Source organism: Desmodus rotundus, chromosome 5, assembly GCF_022682495.2.
Source record: "Desmodus rotundus isolate HL8 chromosome 5, HLdesRot8A.1, whole genome shotgun sequence".
Taxonomy (NCBI): domain Eukaryota; kingdom Metazoa; phylum Chordata; class Mammalia; order Chiroptera; family Phyllostomidae; genus Desmodus; species Desmodus rotundus.
Window position 1 is genome coordinate 60643613 of NC_071391.1, and position 14513 is coordinate 60658125.

The window sequence follows — 14513 nt, forward strand, 5'->3', positions numbered from 1 at the left end:
CTTCTGTGGAGTGATGGAAACATTGCCTCAGCGAGAGATCTGCTTAATCGGACATTCTTTCTCAAAAAATCTGCAATAACGGCACGCATGGTTCAAGCACCAGGTAAGGACATACAGTAGAGACTATTATTTTTTCCTGACATCCTCTTTAAATGCCTAACTATAATTCTGTAGCTATCAAAATGTATATTTCTCCCCCTAAGAAGTGAGTGGCTTGACTATAACTAATTTGTTTGTATTTTTGTGTCCCCTTATTTATTCACTATTGTGCTTACATTTTGATAAGCAGGTTTTCTACCTTATGTGTTATTTACTTCCTTGTATCACAGGTGGCAAACACAAGGCCCGTGGGCCGAATCTGGCCCTCCACCTTGTTTTATCTGGCCCAGAACCGAGCTCCTTGCCCCTAGTTAAGGAGTCATTATGTTTATAAAGTCCTACAGTCACATTCAGCCCTTTGAAGGCAACCTCGAGGCTGATGTGGCCCCTGGTGAAAATGAGTTTGACACCCCTGACTTATATGTTCTAGATTGTAAGATTTGAAAAACAAGTTAGCATATCTGAATTATTTTAAGGATCTTATCTGTCTCTCTTTTTTTTTTTTTTTCTAGTAACTAGTATTCTAGTTTCAGCTTAGGGTAATTTTTTTTTTTTCCTGCCGGGGGATATTTATTGTTGTCTGGAAACATTTTTAATTGTCACTACTGGCACTAGTGAGGAAAGACCAAGGATTCTGCTAATCATTTTTTTAAGACAAGGGACAGCCCCTTTCCTCCAAATGGCAGTAACTATGGAGAACAGGCAATCAGTAGGAGTCAGAAATAAATAAAAGCTATGAGATTAAAATGCCATTGGTCAAAGATATAAATACAAATAGGATTCCCTGAATTCACATTAAAGGATTAGTCTAAATTCATTATCCACCAGAGAATGATATTTTGATTTGGGATTATTGTCACTGTGATTTAAGATGTTCTGCCTTGTAATCTGTAAACATATTTTCAATACTCTGAATAATACATTTAAGTGCATTCTTGGATTATTTCATTGCTTATTTATTAACAACTTGTGCTAGGTATCTTGGAGCAGTCACAATCAAGACATACATTGTTCTTAATCTCAGGAAGGGTGTAGTGAGGAAGTAAGGCTACAAAAAATAGGTACAGGAAGTTTAGTTACAATCTGGTTAATGCTATGAAGGAAAACAAGTGGGGGGGAAGTATAATGCTTTGTAAACTTGGGCTAGTTTCAGCACATGGCCTTTGAAAACAGACTTGAAGGTGACAGGGTGTGGTTAGGTGAGGATCCTGAAGTGGAAGGAAGTGTGGTAAGTTCAGGTGACTGAAAAGGCATTGAATCCGGAGGGAACAAGAAACACAAGTGGAATGAGGTATTCAGGTACCAGAATATTCAGGATTTTGTAACTTCAAAAGTATTTTCTCTTAAATCCATTTTCCTACCCCTTTCCTATGTTTTCCAACGATTTGGTGGCATATAGATTTTTCAATAATATAATCATCCCCTACAGATATTCTAACATGAACAGTGTTATTTTTTCTTTCTCCCTCCCCATCATTTTTGTAGATAGTGCCAACTAGGACTTCCAGGACAATATTGTATGAATGCAATGGTAATGACTGTCTTTTTCCTAATCTCTGATTTTAAAGAGAATTCGGAGAACCAAGATGGCGGCGTAGGTGGACACACTGCGCCTCCTCGCCTCCTCGCACAACCAGAACTGACAGAGAATCGAGCAGCGGGGGGCACCGACACCAAGGAAATAGAAAATGGACATTCATCCAGACTGGTAGGAGGGGCGGAGACGGGCACCGGGGTGGAGAGGACTCGCGTGGCTGTGGCAGGTCTGAGACTGGTGGAGTGTGGGACAAATGGCGCAGGCAGTCCGAGCACTAGCAGACCCTGCGGTCCCACATTTGCACAGATAAACCCAGAGGGCCGGACTCAGAGTGGCGGAGAACATAAACCCAGCGGGTAGCACCCTCTATCTGTGGGCACCACATTCGCCCACAGATAAACTGGACGAACGGAGAGGAGCGAAGCAGACCTCCCAACCCAGGGCTCCAGCTCAGGGAAATAAAGCCTCAAACCTCTGATTGAGAGCGCCCCTGGGGGTTGGGGCGGCAGCAGGAGAGACTCCCAGCCTCACAGGAGAGGTTGTTGGAGAGACCCACAGGGGCCTAGAGTGTGCACAGGCCCACCCACTCAGGAACCAGCACCAGAGGGGCCCAGTTTGATTGTGGGTATCAGAGTGAACGATTAAAATCCGGAGGAGAGTGAGGCGGGCGCCATTGCTCCCACTCGGCCCCTCCCCCACGTACAGCGTCACAGGACAGCGACCAGCGTTACCCCGCCCCGGTGAATACCTAAGGCTCCGCCCCTTAAAGTAACAGACGCACCAAGACAAAAAAAAAAAAAAAAATGGCCCAAATGACAGAACACTTCAAAGCTCCAGAAAAAATACAACTAAGCGACGAAGAGATAGCCAACCTATCGGATGCACAGTTCAAAGCACTGGTTATCAATATGCTCACAGACTTGGTTGAATCTATTCGAAAAACAGATGAAAAAATGAAGCCTATGCTAAGAGAAACAATGGAAAATGTACAGGGAACCAATAGTGATGAGAAGGAAACTGGGACTCAAACCAATGGTGTGGACCAGAAGGAAGAAACAAACACCCAACCAGAAAAGAATGAAGAAACAGGAACTTGGAAAAATGAGGAGAGGCTTAGGAACCTCCAGGACACCTTGAAACGTTCCCACATCCGAATTATAGGGGTGCCAGAAGGAGAAGAGGAAGAACAAAAAATTGAAAACTTATTTGAACAAATAATGCAGGAGAACTTCCCTAATCTGGCAAAGGAAATAGACTTCTGGGAAGTCCAGGAAGCTCAGAGAGTCCCAAAAAAGCTGGACCCAAGGAGGAACACACCAAGGCACATCATAATTACATTACCCAAGATTAAACGCAAGGACCTACATTCAAGATTACTGTATCCAGCAAAGCTATCACTTAAAATGGAAGGGAAGATAAAGTGCTTCTCAGATAAGGTCAAGTTAAAGAAGCTCATCATCACCAAACCCTTATTATATGAAATGTTCAAGGGAGTTACCTAAGAAAAAGAAGATCAAAAATAGGAACAGTAAAAATGACAGCAAACTCACAGTTATTAATGACCACACATAAAACAAAAATGAGAGCAAACTAGGCAAACAACTAGAACATGAGGGTTGTCAATAAGGGAGTGGGAGGGGGAGAGGGGGGTAAAGGTATAGAGAATAAGTAGCATAGATGATAGGTGGAAAATAGACAAGGGGAGGGTAAAAATAGTGTAGGAAATGTAGAAGCCAAAGAACTTATGAGTATGACCCCTGGACATGAACTATGGGGGGGGGGAATGTGGGAGGGAGGGGGGTGGGCAGGATGGAGTGGAGTGGGAAGGAATGGGACAACTGTAATAGCATATCAATAAATATATTTAAAAAAAGAAAAAAAAAATAAAACACTGGAGAATTCCACAAAGAAAAAAAAAAAAAAAAGAGAATTCTCCTAAAAATTCCCCTTGCAATGGCGTTGGTTATATTTCTTTCATAATTGTACTTTCTGAAATTAAAAAAAATCCTTTTATTTAGAAATTTCTGAATATTCTTATTGTGACAATATGTTGCATCATTATAGACTTTCTCTAGGTCACAGAAAATGATCAACATACATATTTGAGAACAGTATGTTCTGTAACTACAGTAGTCCTCCGTTATCCAAAGGGGACATGTTCTAAGTCCACCAGTGAATCCCTGAAACCTTGAAAGCACTGAATACTTATATATCCTATGATGTTTCCTGTAGGTACATACTTTGTAACTTTGTGGAAGAAGCATAAAGTTAAGGAAGTTAAGGATGGTTTCTTTTTGGCATATAGGAATGGCCATCATCACTATGTTTAGGCTTTGGTGCCATTGTTAAGTAAAGTAAGTGTTACTTGAACAAAAGCACTTGATAGTTGACAGTTGATCTGGTAACATAACCCAGATGCCTAAGTGAGTAATGAGTGGGCGGGGTACACAGCAGGGATCGGGCCATCCTAATCAATGTGTAGTAGTATTTCATTGTCCTGTTAAACTCCTTTCTTTTCTGAGGCATTTCTCTTTTAGTATTTTCAACTCCACCATTATTATTATTATTATTATTATTATTCTCCTTCTTCTTCTTTTTTAATCTATGCCTGTTGAGTGAATTGCTGGTCATTTATTTTGTTCATTTGTACTTAAGCTGTGGTATAATTGATGGGAAGATAGGCTAGGTTAGAGTTTAAGGACTTGTATTGTTCTCTTTTTTTTGAGCTGGGGAATATTTAATAGTGCAAATGAAGCATCTTAATGCTCATGTTAATCTCACTTCAGTTTTGGGCCAATTTTTATTTCTATTTTAAGAGTACATTAAATTATAGAAGGGACATAGCCCAAGTGGAGTGTGATTATCTTGTTTATCACATGGAAGAGTAACTTCTTTCTCCACAGAAACATACAATCGCACACCCTGCAAGACATCTAACCAGGAATAATTCACTAAGCCAGTTGTGAGAGTGAAGAAGTTTGAGACCTTGCTGAGGTATCTAAACTTCCAGGACCACATAGGTGACTCAAAGACCTAGACATGGCATTGCCTGATAGCCTAAGCAACTGGTGTAAAGAAGACATTGAAAAGCTACTAGAATGCATGGAGAATAACCTTCCACCCAATGACAACCGTACATTCAAAACAACCCAGTCACGGATGGACTGGGAAAAAGTAGCTTTTAAAGGTTATTCTGGAGAAATGTGCAAGCTCAAATGGTTAGAAATTTCTTATAACTTGAGAAAGATTCACACTTTGAAAGAATTAGTCTTGGAAGCTAAAGGACATGTTAAAAGGGTCTACAAAAGCAAACAAAAACGCACGAAACATCCTGACTTACCCAAGAAGCCCCCGACTGCTTACCTCCGCTTCTTCATGGAGAAGAGGGCCCAGTACTCCCAAATGCACCCTGAGCTGAACAACCTGGAGCTGACCAAGCTCCTCTCTAAGAAATACAAGGAACTCCCAGAACAGATGAAGCTGAAATACGTTCAAGACTTTCAGAAAGAGAAAGAGGAGTTTGAGAAGAAACTGGCTCAGTTTAGGAAGGACCACCCTGGTCTGGTCCAGAACTCCAAGATGTCTGTTGTGCCTAGAAGGAGCCTGACCAAAGCCCAAAAGAAGATTCAGGAAAATGTGGAAAAAGTGAAGTCTCCCTCAGAACACTGTTTTTCTGAGAAGATAAAATTCCATGGAGAGCCCAAGAAGCTCCCAATGAACGAATACCACAAGTTCCACCAGGATTTGTGGTCGAGCAGGGAGCTGCGAGACCTGCCCCTGAGGGAGCGCAGGGTGGAGATTGGCAGACGCTGGCAGCGCATCCCGCAGAGCCAGAAGCAGCATTACAAGAAGCAGGCCGAGGAGCTGCAGAAACAGTACAAGGTGGACCTGGACCACTGGCTCAAGAGTCTGTCCCCTCAAGAATACTCTGCTTACAGACAGAGAACCTATACTAAGCGTAAGAACATGAACATGAATGGAGGCCCGGACCCCAAGATCATCAGGAGAGATGTGCACTGTCTGTCAGCAGGGCTTTGCAAGAAGGGCTTGCACAGGAGCAGGGGCTGCAGGCTCCAGGGATAGAATCATCAGGATATAGAGGGGGCCATTCTCATGCCTCACGGAGATCAGAAGGAAATAAGGAAGATGGGGAAAAGGCAGAAAGCAGTAGCTCCTCAGACTCCAGCAGTGGGGATGAGGATGAAGACTGAGAGCTGCAGCTGCAGCTCATTTTCCTCAGGGGTCACCTCTGACTCAGACTCCAGCTGAGCTTTGTTCATTCCCGAAATGGTGGGACAGAGAGCTTCCCGACAAAAGACCTTGGCAGGGACATTGAAATAAAGGGCTCCTCTCCATCTCTTTACATTTTCTTCTTTCTATCCTTCCCTCCTCCAAATAAAATGTGACTTGTTGGAAAAATATGTATCTGCGTAGGACCTTCTGGCTCTCCTACTCCCCAAATCCACCCCCTGCAGAGAAACCCCATGCAATGGAACCTCTTGGAATAAACAATGAGATGATCGGGCTTTGCCGGGCACACTGGCATGGACTGAGTGTTCTGAGACGGGAAATTTTACTAATCGCATGTTCTGCCTGTCCAAAGTAGTGGGGACACCCTGAGCCAAAGTACTTTCTCTGGAACTGTCTCTCAGGACTCTTGCACTGGAGCTGAGCAGTGGAAGATTTGACTGATGGGAAGTAAGATAGTTGCCTTTAAGAAAATTGTTGGGGTTTTTACCACAGTTGCTATTGTGGATGAAACAATTTGTTAGATTAATTTTAAAAAATGTTTGCAAAGTAAACAAACAAACAAAAAAAGTCAAGCCCCACATAGCTGTCTCCCTTCTCTCTGATGTAAAGAGGTGGTCTTCCCTGTCCTGGGAGTGGGTAGGGCTTGTGGGCAGCAGCCTTTCTATATGTTTCTTTATATCGGAGACAATGACATTTTTCTTACTGATTTCAAAAATTAGAAAAAAAAAATTTAAACTCCCCTTTTTCATTTAATTGGCTGCTCTTTAGAGTCAGTCCCCTTTGACTCTTGGCACCAACTTCCCAGGCCATGTCTAAATTTATTCTGGTTTCCACCACAAGCATTTCCTAACACTCTATGTGCAAATAAATCACATTTTTACCATACCCTTAATTTTGATGTATTACCTTCCGTACGCGTGTGTGGATATGTATATAACTATTTTATTACACTAATGTGTCTGTGAATTCATGTCCTAGTACCACACTGCTTTAATTATTTTGTTGAGTGGCATATTGAAAGTCTATTTAGAGCCAGTGCCACCTCATTATACTTTCCTCTTCTAAACATTCCTGGCTATTTTCACGTTTTGTTCTCACGCACATTAGCATTGCATAATCACTTGTATTCTTCATATATGGGAACAGTTGGGACTTGAGAGTTTATCTTATTCCTTGATGTCTTAGTAAAATATTTCATTATGTTTTATAAGCCTACAATTACAGTATCAGAAAATAATGACAATACTTGTCATTTTTCTACCTCTGCTTTTAATTCATACATTTTCCAATTTATTCAGCATCTACTGTTCTGTCAGCCTTTTCCTAGTTGCATGGGGTACAGAGAGGCAAGTACCAATTCCTGACTTTGTCACCACCACCGTCTGGCAGGGAGGAAGGACCTGCAAGTCCAGGAAAGCACAACACCGGACAAACACGGGCTAAAATTCTGAATTTTCTCTGTGATAAGATAGCATTGGTTAAAATAACACTTTCTTTTCTCATCTATTTCCTCATAATACATCATTAACTGGGAATACAATTACAAACATATAAGATGTAAGTGAGGATTAGATTTAGTGCTTATGAAATGCCTGGCTCACAGTTAATTCATACACACGAACAAAAAAGGTAAGTTGATTTCTTCGTTCCTGCCACCTTTCTCTCTTCTCAGGATTCTCAGTCTTCCCCTTCCTTGCTTACAGCTCCTCTTTCAACCAAATATAGAGGTTCACTAGCTCTTCTGGGCGCCAGCCTCTTCAAGTGACTGCCAGCTCGGTCTAGGAGCTGAGCCAACTGGGGTCCCCTCGGACAGGAAATGCAGGGGAAGAGAGACCGCACTGGGATCACCCGGCCACTCCCTCCCGCCCCAAGGCCAACTGGGACTTCTGGTCTGCGCTGGCCTCCCTCCGTGTGTTCCCCCACGTCCACTGACTTGAGGAGGCCGTTGGGTCCTCACTGAAGCTAACTCCATAGAAAAGCACGCAGGGCTGTAAAATATAAGCGCAGGTGGAGCCAGGGACAGGGCCAGGAGGCTGCATGGTAGCCAGAAAAGTTCATGGGGTCCGAGGGTCCCCCAGGCCTCCCGCCCTTCAGTCAAGTCCTGAGCCTCCAAGGATCCCAAAGACACCTCAGGCAGCCAGGAGATCCGGACTTTGTGAGGACACTGGTACCACCTCCCTTCTGAGTGCAGTCTCTGAAGGAGCCGCTGGGATTCTTTGGCATCGCCAGTCCCTTCTGCACACCCGAAGTTTTGAAGGCTCCTGGAAAACTGTTCATTTTATTCCCTAGCAGGTTGCCCAACCTGCCACCCAGGATGGCAATGAATGTGTCCCAAGACAAAATCATAAATATACTTAAATTTTTTTGTGATTACATGTCACAATGTATTTAATGTGTGGTGAAAGACAACTCTTCTTCCAGTGTGGCCCAGAGACACCAAAAGGTTGGTGCCTACATTTCTCCTGGCACCTGAACCATGGCTACTCCTGGAAATTTCCTACGCCTAGTGGAGCTTAAGGTTTTTTCTCAGACCCTCTTGAGATCCAGCCCTGGGGTGATGGGAGGTCTTTCCTCCCACAAGTCCCTGGGAGCTAGTGCCTGGAACAGCTGGTTTCTCCTGTCCCCTGGCCCCACCCACATGTAACTCAGGCCTGGTCAGCCTCAGGGAAGTGTGGACTCCTCTAGTTTGCTCCACAAACACCAGAGGGCCCCTTACCCATCTAGGCCTTGAGCTGGATTTGTTGGAGCAGGTCTCCCTCTAGTAGCCAGACGCTGGAACCAGGGACGGTACCTAACCTTCTTGAACTTGGCCCCCACCTACCCTGGACCACAGGCTCATTGCCCCTGAGCCAGATTTCAGAGATGTATGTTTCCTTGAATGACTCCGGTGGGATCCAAGAACCCAACTCGACCTTCATACACTCAATATTTTCCAGTAGATCGACGTGTACATATAGTTAAATATTTTCCCTGGAAAAACAAAGTTAAATAAAACAGTGTAATTTACATTTTACAAAGAAACAGTAATAGGAACACTGAAATTTGTGTCTAAGTTTTAAAATGAAATTTAAAAAGTGACAATAAAATACAACATTTAATGCATACTTGACTATAAATTCCTAAAAAGTATTGGAAGTGTTTTGACCCAGGCTACATAATCTATTTTTTTAAAATCTATTATTTCCTTTCTTCTTAAAAAAAATCAATGTACCGGGATTAGGGAGGCCCTGCGAGTTTACCCGGATGGAGCGATCACAGAAGTTAGGGTGGAACTGCTAAGGCTAGAACTTTCATGTCATGCAGCTAGATTCCCTTTTCCTCTACTGAATAAAAGCTACACTATATTTCAAAAAAGTAAATACAGAAAATCAGCTCTTGTTAAGCAACTAAATGACAATTTTCTCACTGATAAATTCGAATCCCTTTTTGAGAAGTCAGGTTTTTGTACCAAAGAAAAACAAATAGAAGTATTATCAGTCTCATTAGATATCTAGGAAAAAAGTTAACTTTATTCCACAAGAACTACATAAAAATAGAATGACACAGGCCAATACTTTTGAACTAAAAGATTATACACATGCTACTTGCAAATACTACCAATGACCATCAAAGCTCTCCAGCCACAGGTAGTTCCCGCCCTGTAACATCTTTTCAGTCGCCTCCAGGTGGTCCGTACATCCTCAGGTTAGGGTGGAAGGACCCTAAACTATAGATGGGATGAGTGGCAGATGACAATGCTGGAAATTCTGGGCCACAAACCAAGTCACAGAAAACCAAGGCCCTGCAGGTTGCTTAGCCCCTGGCTGTTCACTTCAGCAACAACCAGGAAAGGTATCTGGAATCTCAGCCACAGGAGAGCTGCTGAGTGTGTACATTATGTATGTGTGTGGAGGGGACACTGGGATAGGCAAGTTGGAACCCCCTCCCTCCCGCACCATTCCCATCCGCCCCAGGTCTTTGGTTCCTTTGCTAAATGTTTTAATAAAACTAAAACATAACCCATAGACAGGGAGAAAATATGTTCAAAACATATGTGATAAAGGATTTGTATCCAAAGAACTCTTACAATTCAATAATAAGACAAAAAAATCCAAGGATCATTGTACAATGTACCAGATTTGAGGAGGTATTTCACTGAAGAAGATGTCTGGATAGCAAATAAAAATATTGTCTTAGTCTATTTGGGCTTCTAGTACAAATGCCATAGACCACGTGGTTTATAAACAACAGAAACTTATTTCTCATAGTTCTAGGGGCTGAAAAGTGCAAGGTCAAGATGTTGGTGTATTTAGTTCTGGTGAAGGCCGGTTTTCTGGTTCACAGGCAGAGCTATCTTCCCCATGCCCTCACAGGAGGGAGATTTCTGGAGTCTCAGAAGGGCATTAATCGTGTCCATGCTGGCTCCACCCTCATAAGCCCATCACCTCCCAAAGGCCCTGCCTCCAAATGCCATCACATTAATGATTAGACTTCAACATATGAAAAGATGCTCAATGTCATTTGTATATATATGCAAATTAAAACTACAATGAGAGCTACCAAGTGTAGGATTACACTTACCTGATGTTTCTGAGAAGGCAGAAGGGTAGACACAGAAAGCAGATCAGTAGATGCCTGGACATGGGGATCGGTGTAGGGATTGACTGAAATATTACAAGGAGTCTTTTTAAAATTGGATGTGATGATAGTTGCACAAAATAAATTTAAGAAAAATATATTAAAATCATCAAACTGTACATATTAAGTGGGCAGATGTTACAGTATGTAAATTTTACCTTAATTAAGCTGGTAAAATTATTATAGGCTCCCAAAAGTTTTTTGTTTGCTAGTGGGGTTATATCAGGCTATGCCACATCAGAAATTAAACTGAAAAATAATAAAATACTATGTATTAAATAATTTAAAATAAAATTTATAGAACCATCTAGAATAAAGGGCAAATAATGTCTATTATAATAAAAATAATTTTGACTGCACACACCGGCAGGGTTCTCAGAATGCATGTTGAGAATCCTGTAGTGAGGACCCAAGTCCTGATGCCCTACTTATGGCTGTGGGGGTGGGATAGGGAAGGACATGGTCCAAAGGTAGGGTTGCCTGGACCCCTGGACATCAGGCCTGTACCTTGTTGCGTGATGTCCGAGTCCCTGAAAACTAAGGGTGCGGCGTAGTAGCCATCCTGCAGCCCTCCCAAAGCACTGTAGCTGTATGGGTGTAGGACTGCATGTCTACCACCCCCTTCTCCCCGTTACAGACTGCAAGAAGCTACAGCAGCAAGTCCACAGCCTGGGTTCCATCCTTGTGCTGTTGAAAGTTTTGTTGGGGGGTGTACTTTTTAAATATATTTTATTGATTATGCTACTAGAGTTTTCCAAATTATTTTCTACCCTTTACCCCCTCCTCAGCCCTGTATCCCCCAGCCTCCCTCTAGCCTCCCCTGCCCCTTAGCTCATGTCCATGGTTTGTACATATAAGTTCTTTGGCTTCTCTGCTTCCTATACCATTCTTAACTTCTCCGCGTCTATTTTATGCCTACCATTTATGCTTCTTATTCCCTGTCTCTTTGCCCTCATTCTTCCCCTCCCCCACCCCACTGAAAACCCTCCATGTGATCTCCATTTCTGTGGTTCTGTTCCTGTTGTTTGCTTAATTTTTGTTTTTGTTTTATTTCGGTTCAGTCGTTGATAGTTATGAGTTTTCTGTCATTTTACTGTTCATAGATTCTGATCTTCTTCTACTTCTTAGATAAGTCCCTTTAACATTTCATATAATAAGGGTGTGGTGATGATGAACTCCTTGAACTTTAATTTATCTGGGAAGCACTTTATCTGCCCTTCCATTCTAAATGGTAGCTTTGCTGCATTGAGTAATCTTGGATGCAGGTCCTTGCCTTTCATGACTTTGAATACTTCTTAGCAGCCCCTTCTTGACTGCAAGGTTGCTTTGAGAAATCAGCTGACAGTCTTATGGGAACTCCTTTGTAGGTAACACTCTCCTTTCCTCTTGCTGCTTTTAAGATTCTCTCTTTATCTTTAAGCTTGGGTGACTTAATTATGATGTGTCTTGGTGTGTTCCTCCTTGGGTCCAAATTCTTTGGGATTCTCGGAGTTTCCTGGACTTCCTGGAAGTCTATTTCCTTCACCAAATTGGGGGAAGTTCTCCTTAATTATTTGTTCAAATAAGTTTTCAACTTCTTGCTCTTGTTCTTCTCCTTCCAGCACCCCTTGTGATTTGGATGTTGGAACAGTTAAAGTTGTCCCAGAGGTTCCTTTCCTCTCCTCATTTTTTTGAATTCTTTTGATTGGATGTTTATTTATTCCTTTTGTTCCAAATAGTAGATTTGAGTGCGGGTTTCCTTCCCTTCACTGTTGGTTCCCTGTATATTTTGCTTTATTTCACTTTGGCCAGCCTTTATTTCTTCCTTCATTTTGTGACCAAGCTCAATCAGTTCTGTGAGCACCTGATCACCAGTGTTTGCACTCTGCATCAGGTAGGTTGTCTATATCTTTGTTGCTTAGCTCTTTTTCTGCAGTTTTGATCTGCTCTTTCATTTGGACCATATTTCTTGCTCTCAGCACACCTGTTATGTTGTAAGGGGGCAGGGCCTCAGGTATTCATCTGGGGATGGCAACCCTCTTTCCTGGGTTGTTGGCTGTGTCTGTGGGGGAGGGGTCAGAGAGGGAACAATGCTTGCTCACTTGCTCTGTTCTAGCCCCACTTTCCAATGAACTCTCCTATGAGACTGGGAGTTTCTCCCACTGTGGCAACCACACCCCTTCCCCGCCAGTATTTTACAGTGAGCTTTGAGTCTTTAGTTTCCCATTTAGCCAGCCCTACCTTGCTGTGGTCCTCTCCACTCTGCTGCCTGTCTCCCCTCTCTGCCCCTCCTACCGGTCTGGGTGAATGTTTCTTTACCTCCTTGGTTGTTGGAGTTCCATGCAGTTTGATTTTCTGGCACTTCTGGTTTTTATTGTTTTTAAATTGGTTGTTATCCTTCTTTTGGTTGTGTGAGAAAGCGAAGCATTTCTACCTACACCTCCATCTTAGCTGGAGCTCCCAAATGTTTTTTTTTTTAATTGGTCATCCTTATACACATAAAGCATCATCTTAAATGAATGTTGAGATAAGTCAGAGATTTTTAAAGTATGGTCCAGGAACCAGCACCAGCAGCAGCATCTTATAATTTGTTAGATATGCAAACTCCCTGGGCCCACCCCAGACCTACTGAATCAAGAATCTCTGCAGGTGAGGCTTAGCCATCTGTGTTCTAACAAGACCTGCAGGTGATTCTGGCACACCTACCAGGCTATATCAGTGTTGCTGTTAATTTCCAAAAACGATCCCTTCTCAAAAAGGAAACACAGCACAGCTGGGAAGGGAAGTCTTTCTTCTTCCTCCACCTCCACCCCTTCCTGAATCTGGACCTTCTGGGTGGAGATACAGACAATCACTTTTGGGTTCTGGGGGCAAACAGGATCAGGCAGCGGAGGTTTCTAGAGGACAAGCACCCACTGGAAGGTAAGGAAAGTCAGTTGCATAAAACAAGATTACCTTGCTTCTGGTGCCTGTTTGCTTTTCTCTCCCTGTAGTTGTCCTGAAACATTTAATAAAGCCTTTAGTCAGTTCCAGCTTCATCTCTTGACCCAAGTTTGAAAAGAAACAGGACCAGGGTTCAACAAGTATATTAATATGGGTGAGCCTTAGCTTAGGTTACCTCAATGGTGACAGTAGTTACACAGAAAGGCTTCAAAACAGCAGAGCTGGACCAAGAACAGCCCTCTGTGTGCAGCAACTCCCCTCCAGAGCACCTTGCAGGTTCTGAGCTTTACTTCTGTTAACGAAAGCAGCTTCATTTCTGTTCATTCAAAGGTCTGCAGTTTCCACAGGGACTGCAGTTTACATCCACCCTCCTAATACAGCTATACACACATAGTTGTGCTACTTGCAAACATTTTTTAAATACAGAATAACAAAAACTTACATGAAGTTATGTTAACCTATAATACAGAAATCATTTTTTGTTAATAATTTTGGTATTTGTTAATATATTTGGTATAGTTTTTTTTTAGTTTTATGTTCCATGGAAGGAAATGTTATAAAGTACATTTAGATCTCCCCCAAAATTGAGTACACTCATAATGATACTTTTATATATACTGAGAGGGGGATTGAGGGGGAAAGATCCAGAGAGGATCCCCATGGAATGAAATCAGTTGTACTTATCCTACTTGGGAAAAATGCAGGATGAGCAAAAATTCTAGGGATGAAATGATGTTATAAAATGTATTTCACTCATAAGTAATCACAGCAACTTCTATATACAGTTGGGAAAATCTGTGTCTGAGTGGAAGTGTGTGAGTTTGCATGCACACGTGCATGAGAAGAGGTGAGAAGAAAGTCCAATATTCCCCTTCTTCCCAAAGACGTTGCAGTCTTTGAGAGGATCTTGTCTCTGGAGAAAAATAGCAAGAAAAACAGGCCATGTTTTTTCAAGGATGAATGATATTCAGGATTTAAAATTTTTTTTTTTACCTTTTTTCTTCATTTGGTTATTGTGAGAAGGTGATCTGAGGTAATGGCTAGGCTAGGCAGAGGAAAATATTGACAAAAGGTTTTATTTAATGGC

General features: G+C 42.3%; 1 pseudogene; it reads left to right on the forward strand.

Moving 5' to 3' along the window:
- The first annotated feature begins 4669 nt into the window (after positions 1-4669).
- Positions 4670-5847, forward strand: LOC128780893 (upstream-binding factor 1-like protein 1; annotated as a pseudogene).
- Positions 5848-14513: the final 8666 nt, after the last annotated feature.